Genomic DNA, 14,228 nt, shown 5'->3' with positions numbered 1-14,228 from the left:
GATACATAAATGCCACAGACACATAACTGGGTGAACCTTTTCAGATTGTGACTCAGCTTTGCTAGAGTCCCCAGTTAGAGGTGCCCAGAGCTCTTAAGCACACTCTTTTTGCTTTGGACCACGACTTTAACCGCTTAGTCTCAAGCTTTTCACTTGACACCTTCATGCCACAAGCACATGTTTAGGGACAGCTTGATTTAGCCGCTTAGGCCAGGATTTTATTCCTTTGGGCCCTCATATCCATTAATGCTCAAAGCCTTGGATCCTTTTTACCCTTGCCTTTTGGTTTAAAGGGTTATTGGCTTTTTCTGCTTGCTTTTTCTTTTTCTTTCTTTTTCTTTATTTTTTTGCCATTTTTTTCGCAAGCTTTGTGTTTTTCACTACTTTTTCTTGCTTCAAGAATCAATTTTATGATTTTTTAGATTATCAATAACATTTCTCCTTTTTCATTATTCTTTCAAGTGCCAACAATTTTAACATTCATAAACTTCACTATAAAAAATATGCACTGTTCAAGCATTCATTCAGAAAACAAAAAGTATTGCCACCACATCAAAATAATTAAACTAGTTTCAAGATAGAATTGAAACTCATGTACTTCTTTTTCTTTTTCAGAAAACATTTTTCATTTAAGAATGGTGAAGGATTCATAGGAGATTCACAGCTTTAAGACATAGACACTAAACACTAATGATCATGTAATAAAGACAAAAATATAGACAAAACATAAAGCATAAAAACCGAAAGATAGAAAAATAAGAACAAGAAAATTAAAGAACGGGTCCACCTTAGTGATGGCGGCTAGTTCTTCCTCTTAAAGATCTTATGGAGTGCTTGAGCTCCTCTATGTATCTTCCTTGACTTTGTTGCTCCTCTCTTATGGCCTTTTGGTCCTCTCTGATTTCATGGAGGATAATGGAGTGCTCTTGGTGTTCCATCCTTAGTTGCTCCATGTTGAAACTCAATTTTCCTAAAGAGGTGTTGATTTGCCCCCAATAGTTGTGTAGAGGGAAATGCATCCCTTGAGGCATCTCAGGGATTTCTTGATGAATAATTTTCTCATGCTCTTGTTGAGGTCCATGAGTAGGCTCTCTTGTTTGCTCGAACCTCTTCTTAGTGATGGGCTTGTATCCTTCAATGAGGTTGTCTTCCTCTATGACAACTCTGGCTCAATTGCATAGGTGACATATGAGATGAGGAAAGGCTAATCTTGCCAAAGTGGAGGGATTGTCAGCCACCTTGTATAGTTCTAGAGATATGATCTCATGAACTTCTACTTCCTCTCCATTCATGATACTATGGATCATGATAGCCCGGTCCACAGTAACTTCAGACTAGTTGCTAGTAGGAATGATGGAGCGTTGGATAAACTCCAACCATCCCCTAGCCACGGGTTTGAGGTCAAGCCTTCTCAGTTGAACCGGCTTGCCTTTGGAGTCTCTCTTCCATTGAGCTCCTTCCATACAGATGTCCATGAGGACTTGGTCCAATCTTTGATCAAAGTTGACTCTTCTAGTGAAAGGATGAGGATCTCCTCTCATTATTGGCAAGTTGAATGCCAACCTTGCAGTTTCCATATTGAAGTCCAAGTATTTCCCCCGAACCATTATGAGCCAATTCTTTGGGTTCGGGTTCACACTTTGATCATGGTTCTTAGTAATCCATGCATTAGCATAGAACTCTTGAACCATTAAGATTATGATTTGTTGGATGGGGTTGGTGAGAGCTTCCCAACCTCTTCGCCTAACCTCACGTCGGATCTCCGAATATTCACTCTTTTTGAGCATGAAGGGGACCTCAGGGATCACCTTTTTCTTGGCCACAACTTCATAGAAGTGGTATTAATGGACTTTTGAGATGAATCTCTCCATCTCCCATGACTCGGAGGTGGAAGCAATTGCCTTCCTTTTTCTCTTTCTAGAGGCTTCTCCGGCCTTAGGTACCATTGATGGTTATGGAAAAATAAAAAGAAGAGATTTTTCCACACCAAACTTAAAAGTTTTGTTCATCCTCGAGCAAAAGAAGAAAGAAAGGAGTAGAAGAAGAAGAAATGGAGGAGATGGAGGGGAGTAGTGAATTTGGCCAGGGGGTATTTATAGGGTAAGAGAGAGAGAGGGAAGTCGTGTATGAAGGGGTTGGGTTTGGGAGGGAAATGTTTTGAATTTGAATTGTGAGGTAGGTAGGAATAGTGGATGGATATAAGTGGTAAAGAGATTATGGGGAAGAGGGTGATGCGACTCAAGAGACTATGTTGGTATAGAATTTCTCAATAAAATCCCATTACAAGTATAGCTCTTCCCAACAACAATCCTCGAGTATCAAATTTAGAAGGATTTGGTTGTCACAAGTTCAACCCCAATAAAAGTAACCGAAGTATTCAAACCTCGGGTCGTCTCACAAAGAATGGGCAAACATGTGCTTCAACATTGGTTAGAAATCCGGGGTTGCAAGTCATGAGCAAGAAATTAAACTAGGAATCTTAACAAGCAAGTAATCTTGGAATGCAAGAAACTAATGCAAACAATTAGAACAAAATGTAAATAATTTCAAATTCATCAAATAACATCCAATGTAATTCTATTCTAACTAAACAAGTAACTATAACTAAGACAAAGCAATCAAGATTTTTGGGTTTTCAAATATGAATGATAAAAGCAACTCTTGGCTAGGCATGGGAATTGAGGTCACTATCCTTGTCTAATAACCATATCTTGACAATTATGAGGAACCAAACTCATTAAATCTACTTCTATACTTGAAGTATGTTAAATGGTTTGGTCAACATCAACCCATAAGGTCCAACCTCACTACTAATTAACCTAGTAGTAGGCTAGTGTCAATGGCTATCAAATTGACCACTAAGGGTTTGATAAACCCCGATTTTGTGGTTTATCTTGTGCATAATTTGGGAGATTTTATCAACTTTTCCCACATTTATTCAATGAAATAGCATGGTTTTGCAATTCTCCCTTGATTTGTGCTTAAATGTGAAAACATGCTTTTTAGGCCCTAAAATTAGTGATTTTAATTCACTTAAATTCCATTCGATACCTTGATATGTTTGTTGAGTGATTTCAGGTCCATAAGGCAAGTATTGGATGGAAGAAGTGAGGAGAAAATCATGCAAAGTGGGAGAACTCTTGAAGAAATGAAGGAACCGTAAAGCTGTCAAGCCTGACCTCTTCGCACTCAATCGATCATAACTTGAGCTACAGAGGTCCAAATGAGGCGGTTCTAGTTGCATTGGAAAGCTAACATCTGGGGCTTCGAAATGATATAAAATTTTGCTTCATGTATAGGGGCGCGCATGCGCCATGTACACGTGCGCGCCGATGCTGCTCGTGGCCCACTAAAGATGAAATTGCTGGGGGCGATTTCTGAAGCACTTTGGGCCCAATCCAACTCATTTCTGATGCTATTGAACCCAAGGATTGAGGGGGGAATGAACCAGGTAGTCATAATTTAGTTTTCATCATGTTTTAGGGTAGAATTCTAGAGAGAGAGGCTCTCTCCTCTCTCTAGACTTAGGATAGAAATTAGGGTAAAGTTAGGTTAATCACTCTCAAATTTCTCTTTCAATTCTTGTTTTGATTTTAGTTCTCATTATATTTTAGTGTTCTATTGTCTCAATCTTCTTAGTTTCTCTTGTTAATTTCTTATGTTGCTCTCTTTTATGTTTATGAACAATTGTTGGATCTTAATTTTCTTTAATGCAATTTTATGTTTCCATGTTTCTTTTATGTTGATCTTCATTGTTATTGTTGATTTCTTTCTTATGTTAGTTATGTGTTTCTTTTAATTCTTGCATTTTATGATGTTTGCTTTTATTGCACACTAGGTGTTTGATAGAATGTTTCCTTTAGTTTTTGAGTAGTTTTCTTTACTCTTGGCCTAGGCTAAGGGAATTGAGTGACCTTGAGGTATTAGGTCTCAATGATTTGGTGATTTGAGAACCCTTGGTGATCAATTTGATACTCATTGACACCAACCCACTACTAATTTAATTAGTAGGTAGGTTGGGACTTATGGGTTGATGTGATCAAAGCCATTTGACGTACTTCAAGTCTAGGAGTAGATATTACGTACTTAAGACTTTTGGAAGTAGACTTAATGAGCTTGGCCTCTCATAATTATCAATATATGGTTTGTAGACAAGGATGGTGATCTCAATTACCTAGGTCTAGCCAAGAGTATCTTTCTATTTCTTTTATTAGTTCTTGTTATTTTACTTTCTTGCTTTTATATTTTCTTGTCAATCATCAAAATCAAACCCCCGCTTGCATCTTCATAGCCAATAATTGAACACTTCATTGCAATTTCTTGTGAGACGACCAGGAGTCTAAATACTTCGATTAATTTTCATTTGGGGTTTGTTAATTGTGACACAACCAAATTTTTTATTGGAAGGATTGTTTGTTGGTGTAGAACTATACTTGCAACGAGAATTCAATTGTGAAATTCTATACCGACACGACAATTCGCATTAAATCAGGGTTCCCAAATCATCAAATCCATTAGACCCAATGCCTCAAGCTTACCCAATTCCCTTAGCCTAGGACCAGAGTAAAGAGAACTACTCCATAATCAAAGAAAACATTTCATCAAACACATGGTAAGCATTAATAAAAGATATACTTAAATTGCAATTAAATTGAAACTAACAAGTACTCACTAATTGATCATGGAAATCATCAATGCAACAATAACAAATCAAGATCTACAAGATTCATGGAATGGGTATAAAATGACAAACAATAAGGAAACATAAAACTAACACAAGATCTAAGCAAAAGTATACTAGAGAATTCAAATTAAACAATTAAAACTAGTAATCAACAAGATCCAATTCAGAATTCAACAAGGGAAGATCAAATTAAAGCTAGATCTAGAGAGGAACAAAGGTTTCTCTCTCTAGAAGAACAAAGAACTAAAAAACTAGCTAAAATTATGTCTTAGTGTAAAATGATTGATCCCCCATTTCCCCCTAGCATCCTTGGGTCTTTTCCATGTAGAAACAGCTTGAAATTGGGCCTGATGAGCCTCAGAAATCGCCAGGCACGATTTCCTTTAATGAGGTCACGTGAGCTTTCCATGCGTGCGTGCGCGCCGATTGCTTTTGTGATTCACGCGTGCGCGCCATGTGCGCGTGCGCGCCAATGGAATTTCTTTGATCCGTGCGGATGCGTCCATCTTTGTGCGCCGCCTCCAGCTATCTACATCCACGCGTGCGCGTGAAGTGCGCGTGCTCGCCGATGCTGAAGTTCCCAAAATCCAAATCTTCATGTTCCTCCCTTTTGTGCATGCTTTCTTTCTCTCTTCTAGGCCATTCTTGTCCTATAAATCCTGAAATCACTCAACAAATACATCACGGCATCGAATGGCAATAAAAGAGGATCAAAATATAGTAATTCTAAGGCAAAATAAGCATGTTTTTTATCATGGAGCAATATTAGGAAGAGAACACAAAACCATGCATTTATTGTGAATAAGTGTGAGAAATATTGATAAAAAACCCCCCAAATTCTACACAATATAAACCACAAAATTGGAGTTTATCAAATCTCCCCACACTTAAACCAAGCATGTCCTCATGCTTAAAATAAAAAGACCAAAGATCATGGTAAGAAAGGGTTTATGCAATGCAATTTTCCTAAGTGAATGCATGCAACTAAAGTAAAATCATCTATCCACTTGGTCAAGGGTAAATCTATCCTCCAAGAACACTTATGATCATACGGGGTGAAAATGCTATGTAATTCATGAATCCTACCAATTTGAACATCAACAAGAAGTGCATATAACTTGCTAGATGAACGCTTGTGAAAGCCGGGAACAAGGAGTTGAGCATCAAACCCTTTTCGGAAGTGTATCCGCTCTATCTGCTCGAGTGTATAGGGTTCGTCACTCAATCCTCTCCTAATCATGCTTTCCAAGATTTGTCTTTCATCTAACAATCAACAATTACTTAATACATGCTTACAAGTATCATGAGGTCTTATTCATGGGTTGTAATGGGGCTAGGGTGGAGGTAAGGATGTATATGGCCAAGTGAGCTTAAAATTTGAGTCCTTAATTAACCTAAGATCCCACTAGACACATAGGACAACATATACAACTGTAATACAATACCTTGCTACCCATGGGTTTCACTTTTTGCATATGCATAGTTATTATCACTTTGTCTTGGGGCATTTTTGTCCCCTTTCATTGCTTTCTCTTTTTTCTATTTTTGTTTCTTCTATTGTTCTGTTTCTTTTTCTTACATTCTCATATATACACATACAATTTCTTTTTCTTTTTGGTTCCCTCTTTCTTGGGGTTTCATGTACAAAAGTTCCAATGCACATGGCTCAATCATTCAATACATGAGTATGTTCCCACTTTCCCAAAATTTCCAATTCAATTACAAATACACACCTTTACATCTACCCAAGTTTCCAAGTACACCCTCCCATTTGATGACACACACCCTAACTTACCTAAGCTAATCAAGGATCCAAATCCAGGGACATTCATTGTTTTTCACTTAGGGTTATTGATGTGCTATATTTAGAACAAAAAGGGTTTATCATTGGCTCAAAATTGGTTGGCAATGGTAGATAAAAGAGTAAAGGTCGTTTGGAAAAAGTGACTATTGAAATGATGGCCTCAATCATGTAAATGCATTCATACACAAAGTAATGGCCATATAGAATCAGACAAAGCAAGGATTACAATCATAGAGAGAGAATAATGCACACAAGATTGGGGAATAGTGGTTAGAAGATGTAACCACACAATAGGCTCAAAACTTACATGCTTGTGTTCTTAGCTCAATCACTATGTTCCAAAATACATTCTCGAAGCAAGTTTATCGCAGAAAATTTTTTCAAAATTGGTAGGGTACCCCAAAACACAGTTTCTTGGGGACGAAGTCATTATTTTGACCAAGTAACTCTATAGAAACTAACTATCATGGAAGGAGCATTTACAAGCAAAACTAACTACACATGCAATGTACTAACTAATAAGCAAAAGATAAATCCATGGATGTTGAAAGGAAGAGATTGTTACCCATGGAGATCGGTCGAACGATCTCCCCACACTTAGAATTTAGCACGGTCCTCCGTGCTACCAATAATGCGCTAAGGATGGTCGGGACCGGAACCTTCACTATCCCCTCCATCAGAGCTCCCATCACTTGGGTTGGAGGTGGATGTGAATATTTCGGGTCCTTCATGCTAGGGGTAACAAAACGCAGAAGCTTCTTGATATAAGTGTATCGGCGTTGATTGCGCCGCTCATATCTATCAATCTTCCGGTGTAGATCTTCTATCCGTTGATGGGTAGATCTTTGCCGTGGTGGTGATGATGAGGTGGAAGAAATAGTAGATGGAAGGGCTGTGTCAAAGCTTGGGTTGTTCATGGGAAGATGTAAATATTTCCCGCATGGGACCACATCGCCCTTAGCCGAAATTATAGCTTTCGTGTCCATGTCTCCCCAAGGAACACCCGCGGCAGCAACTAAATCAGATACCAATGCTAGAAATGGCAAATTACCACAGCCATGGACTTGTTCCATCGCTTGCTTGACAAGAAGTGGAATGTTCATCGGTCTCTCCGTGAGAATACACCAAACAAGCAAAGCGAGATCGGCCGTGAAGGATGACTTGTGGGTGCTAGGTAGCACATAGTGGGATAGGATCTGGGCCCAAGCTCTAGCTTCTATAGTGAGGAAGCGAGCATCAATGCACTTGGGCCTCATTCGGAGTCGACCATGGGTCCAAAATGTCTCTGGTTCAGCAATGACTCGGAGAATCGAGTCCCAATCAAATCCAAACTTTTCTCACTGACGCAAGACCTCTTGGTAGCCATCCATGTCACTTGGTACTGGTAAGACATTAAGCACATGCTGAATAGCCTCTTCTAAAACTGAGACTTGCTTCCGGTGCATGTATACCAATTGAAGAGAGGAAAGATGGTAGTTAGTGTAGAACTCGACCACCCATGAGAGGTTGACCTCTTGTGGTTTTCTTAGAAGGAACTCCCATCCTCGCCGTTCAATGTGGGATAGAATACAAGGAGCAACCTTGTCCAGCGGAGCGAGTAGATGCTCAGCATGGTAATTTCTCTCAACCATGGCGGGGAACATAAGTTCATAGAAGCGGTTGGGGAACTTTGAAGAATCCTTTGCCGGTTTGCTCTTCTCGTTCTCATCAATAGGAGCGGGTGTCTTCGCCTTCTTAGATAGCGGTTTAGCTCCTAATAAAGAGTGCGCCTTAGAGTTTGACCTTTGGGGTGCCCTTCTTGCGGCGGGTTTCCTTAAAGCTTTCTCCTTGCCTTTCTTGGTGGCCATCCTGAGAAAGGAGGGAAAAAAAGGAAAACATTAAACCCAAAGAATTATCTCCACAAAAACATGCAAGCAAATGATATTTCCCATAAGAAACAATGCGACAAGGTAATCATAGAAACAAGGGTCACAACACTTGGCATGGGATGCAAGAGGGAATGAAGCATGCAAAACGGCATGAGAAGAGTAATCTCAAGCATCCATACCAACAAGCAAGTCATGTTCAACGAGTATCTAATTAGCAAGTAATAAGCAAAGTGGACTCAATGCATGTAGAAGACAACAAGTGAGTGAGGAGAAAGCACCAAAGTGAAAATACATGATTAAAATAATCCAAAATGGCATTCGTGCATTTCCTCGAACACTTGGTGTGCAATTATCAAGTAATGAGCAATTATGAGATACTCAACTAATTTGAATCCCAAAATGAAATATCAATCATCACATAACATCACTTACATGACACAGACAATGAGAGACATTAAGAAGATCTATCAAAGCAAATTAAAACTTAAATTCAACATCCATGGAAGAACAAGAAAAAGGGAAAGTAAGCAAATAAAAAGCAAATAATGTAATCATGTAACTAAAGTAGAAAATAAGTAAACAAATAAGAAAAATCTAACTAGAAGAAGAGATTATGCAAAGAAAGTAATAGATGAGGTATGAAGAAGTAGAACCTTGAGAAGGAGAAAAGAAGAAAGTGAGGTTCTCTTCTTGTGAGAATGAGAAGGAAAGAAGAAGTGTAGAGCCACCGGAAGCGGTGGTGGTCGCTGGTAAGTAACCGGAGACGGTGATGGTGGATTGGGAAAGAAGAAGAGAAGAAAAGAGAGATGATGGAGAAGGAAGATGAAAGAAAGAAATAAGAAAGAAAGTGGGATAGAGGCAAGGCGCGCAGCCTTAAAACTGATACACGTGACCGGCGCGCGCACGCACAGTGCGCTGGCGCGTCGGTGAGGGTTGGGCAAGGGACGCGCATGCGTCAATGGCGCTGACGCGCGAGTATAGCTATGCCCTTAGCATGAGATTGGCACAAAGTTGGCCTAAGTATCGGGTAATTTGTACCAGAGTTGGCATGTAGCAAAGGCGCGCGGACGCGCACAGTGCGCTGACGCATGCCTGAGTAAATTGGCGACCGGCGCGGATGCGTCGGTATGGGCATAGGCTAGGCACAAGTGTGGCACAACTCTCTGGTTTTTGTACCAGGGAGTTTATGTAGCACCATTGGCGCGCGCGCGCACGGTGCGCTTGCGCGTCGATGGTCAAATTGCAAGGTGGCGCGCAGGTGGCACGTACGCAGACGCGTGGGTGCCTAGCACGAAATGGGCACGAAGTGGGCATGAGTCTCGGGTTTTTGGCCCAGGAGTTTGAAACACATCACCGGCGCATGCACACAGTGCGCTCGCGCGTGGATGCCCTTTTTTTCTTGCTTCTCTCTTTTTTTTATTTTTTTCAAGCAATATAGGGAAAAGCTATTCTACACATTCTTAGCAGGTGGTTAAGCTAGTAGGCAAGAAAACACTTATAAATTCATGCACCATTCAAGAAAAAGCATTTCCTCTAACTTCAATAATGCATCCACACCAAGAATGATGAAAACTATATGAACATCCTATCTATCCAACAAGAACAATAAAACTAACAATCCTATGCAATCAATAACATCAAAAAGTCACAAAATTCATAAGAATCTAAAGCTAAGAACAAGATGGTATACACAAGGAAGATCTTACCACGGTGGGGTGCCTCCCACCAAGCACTTTTCTTTAACGTCCTTAAGTTGGACGCTCAGTTGATTAAGCTTTTCCTCCTTTAGGCGCATCCGTTAGCAGGAACACCTCTAGCTCTTTTGGGAGCTTGTAGCCATGGTACTTCTTCACTCTATGTCCATTCACCTTGAAAGTTGCTTCACTTTTGGGATCAAACAATTCTACCACTCCATAGGGCTTTATCTCCTTTACCTTGAAGGGTCCTTCCCATCTAGAACGGAGCTTGCCAGGCATGAATCTAAGCCTTGAGTTATAGAGGAGAACCTCATCACCTTCTTGGAAATCCTTCTTCCGGATGTGATGGTCATGAAATGCCTTAGTCTTTTCCTTGTAAATTCGAGCATTCTCATACGCTTCGTTCCTCAAACACTCGAGCTCCTCTAGTTGTAATTTTCTGGCCACTCCCGCCTTGGTTGGATCCATGTTGCACTGCTTTACCGCCCAATAGGCTCTATGCTCAATTTTCACCGGGAGGTGGCATGCCTTACCATAGACGATCCGGAAGGGGCTCATCCCTAACAGAGTCTTGTAGGCCGTCCTATACGCCTACAGTGCATCTCCTAGCAGGAAGCTCCAATCCTTCCTTTGTGGATTGACCACATTCTCCAAGATTCTCTTGATCTCCTGGTTGGATACTTCCGCTTGTCCATTGGTTTGCGAATGATAAGCAGTGGCAACCTTATGCAATACTCCATAGCGTTTAAGCAGTGTCTCTACTTTCCTGTTACAAAAGTGGGATCCTTGGTTGCTCACGATTGCTCGTGGTGACCCATAACGGCATACAATGTGATTTCTAATAAAAGAAACAATGGTACTGGCATTGTCAAGGCGGGTAGGTATTGCCTCCACCCACTTTGACACGTAGTCAACCGCTAACAGAATATATAGATACCCACTTGAGTTGGGAAACGGTCCCATAAAGTCAATGCCCCAAACATCAAATATCTCACAGAACAACATAGGTTGCTGAGGCACCTCATCCCTTTGGGACGTGTTTCCTGACTTCTGACATTGATGGCAAGACACACAGAATCGGTTAGCATCCTTGAATTAAGGTTGGCCACCAGAATCCACAATCCAACACCTTTTTAGCTGTCCTTTGTGGGCCAAAGTGGCCACCACATTCGGACGAATGACAAGCTTCAAGAATGGGTTGAATTTCAGATTCCGGCACACATCTTCGAATTACTTGGTCCACGCCCCTCTTCCACAAGTGAGGGTCATCCCAAATGTAGTATTTGGAATCACTCCTCAACTTGTCCCTTTGGTTTTTAGAAAAGTTGGGAGGGAAGATTTTTGCAACCAAGTAGTTCGCCATTGGGGCAAACCAAGGAAAGCTATCCGTCACAGCATGCAAACTATCCAATGGGAATGAGTCATTGATCGGAAATGGGTCAAAATTTAAATTCTCATGGTGGCTTAAATGATTCACAACCAATTTTTGAGACCCACTCTGGTCCATAATCTCAATGTCGAATTCTCGCAAAAGCAAGATCCAACGTATGAGTCTAGGCTTTGACTCATTCTTTGTTAGTAAAACTTTAAAGCTGCATGATCCATGTATACCACTATCTTGGATCCTAGCAGATAAGATATGAATTTATCTAAAGCATGAACAATAGCTAGGAGTTCCTTTTCTGTAGTGGTATAGTTGGATTGTGCTGCATCCAGTGTTTTAGAAGAGTAAGCAATGACATAAGGGAGTTCACCATCGCGTTGTGCAATCGCGGCATCTGCAGCATGGTTTGATGCATCGCACATTATCTCGAATGGCAACGTCCAATTGGGGCCTCGCACAACCGGTGCTGTGGTAAGAACTCTCCTTAGCTCTTCAAATGCTTTCACACATGCACTGTCAAACTCGAAATCCACATCTTTTTGGAGTAGGCGCGACAATGGCAATGCAATTTTTCTGAAATCTTTGATAAAGCGCCTGTAAAATCCTGCATGTCCCAAAAACGAGCGAACCTCCCTCACAGATGAGGGGTGAGATAAAGTGGTGATAACATCGACCTTGGCCGGGTCTACAGAAATGCCTTCACTAGATACCACATGTCCCAACACTATACCTTGCCTTACCATAAAGTATGTGCCGGTGAAGGCATCTAACTTGAATTTAGAGGTCTTGAGGAAGGGTCTACCAAGTAGAACGGAGGATGAGATTCTATTTTTTGTTGGAGGCATTTCAAGGATGTAAAAGTCAACTGAAAAGACCAAGTCCTTGATTGCCACAAGTACATCTTCTGCTATTCCTATCACCGTGATCACACTTTTATCGGCTAAGGCAAACTTTACCGCCGACTTCCTTAATGGAGCTAAGTTCAACCGCACAAAAATAGACAATGGCATGATGCTTACGCAAGCTCCTAGATCACGCATACAGTCATGAAAAGTACGTCCACCAATACAATAAGACACCAAACAAGGTCCAGGGTCACTACATTTCTTTGGAATAGGTTCCATCAAGGAAGAAATTGAACTACCCAAGGATAATGTCTCCAACTCTCCTATCCTATCCTTGTGTGTGCACAAGTCTTTCAGAAATTTTGCATACTTCGAAATTTTTTGGATAGCATCAAGAAGTGGTATGGTTACCTCAACTTTCTTGAACACTTGAAGCATGTTCAAGTCGAATTCCGACGTCTTCTTCGCTTTCTTCACCAAGGAAGGGAATGGGATAGGAATGGACTCATCCACTATAACTTTCCTCTTGGGTTTCTTAAGGCTTACACCTTCTTCATCATGCTTTTTGTCTACCTCTTCCTCTTCATGTGGAGCTTCAACAACCACTTCTCCCTTATGAATGCCTTCCATGACCCTAGGAGGTATCACCTCCACTATAGACCCCGACCGTAGAGTGATGGCGTTGAGACCGCCCTTGGGGTTTGGTTGGGGTTGGGAAGGAAGACTAGAAGAGCTCGAGGGTTGGTTGGTGTTGTTGGAGGACATGGACATCTTCGAGATCATGTCAGTGAGATTGGCTAATTGAGTGCCCATGGTATCGAATTGAGCCTTATAGCTCTCGTCCTGTTTCTCCATAGTGGTTCTAAGCTCATCGAATTGATTGGTGGAAGATGAAGAGGCTTGGTTGGATTTTTGTCTATGGTGTGGTAATTGGTATTTGGTGTAGTTGCTTTGGTTTTGGTTGTGGTGATTTTGGTTGGCTTGGTGGTTGTTGTTGTTGTGATATTGAGATGAAGATTGGTTGTTGTTGTAATGAGAAGAAGAATTGTTCCATCTTTGGTTTTGATTGCTCCCTTGTGCATTATCCCTCCACCCTTGATTTTGATTACTACCATGAGAGTAGTTGTTTTAGCCTTGAGAAGGATAAGGTGGACGGTTGTTGTAATTCACATTGGCCACAACAAGAGCATGCTCCTCTTGAATTTGATGGCATTGATCGGTGTAATGTGTGGTGCTAGAGCACAAACCACAAATTCTAGGAGGGCCTTCAAGTTGAGCAATTTGAGGTGGGGCTTGGATGGCTTGGATGGACTAGTATTCCTATTGATCTTTTTGTATTTGAGTGAGGATAGTGGTCATGTCCCCAAGCACCTTGGTTAAGCTTGCTTTAGAAGGGGATGGTTCTACCACACCCTTGAGAGGATTACTTCTCACCCTCACATGTTGTATAGCCTCGGCAACATCATTTATCAATTTCCAAGCTTCTCCCTCCATCTTGTTCTTTGAAAGGGAACTGCCACTAGAAGCGGTGAGCAATCTTCTATCTTCCGCACAAAAACCTCCGGTAAAGTAACTAATAAGCAAGTAAGTGTTCAATCCATGGTGTGGACAAGATTCCAATAGCCTCTTGAACTGAGTCCAATACTCATACAAACTCTCTTGATCCTTTTGCATTACACCCGAAATCTCCTTCTGGATGTAGTCAGTCTTCTCCGGTGGGAATAATTTATCTAGAAACTCTCTTCTCAAGAAATCCCAATTAGTCACAATTTCATCCGGTTGTGAATAAAAACACATCCTTGCTTGCCCTTCAAGAGAGAAAGGGAAGGCAAAAACCACAATAGCCAACTCATCGGCTCCATGCCTTCGAGCCGTAGAACAAGCAACTTGAAAATCCCTTAGATGTCGGATGGGGTCTTGACCCGGCAACCCATGATACTTAGGAA

Source organism: Arachis ipaensis, chromosome B07, assembly GCF_000816755.2.
Source record: "Arachis ipaensis cultivar K30076 chromosome B07, Araip1.1, whole genome shotgun sequence".
NCBI classification, from domain to species: domain Eukaryota; kingdom Viridiplantae; phylum Streptophyta; class Magnoliopsida; order Fabales; family Fabaceae; genus Arachis; species Arachis ipaensis.
This window is presented reverse-complemented; position numbering follows the sequence as displayed.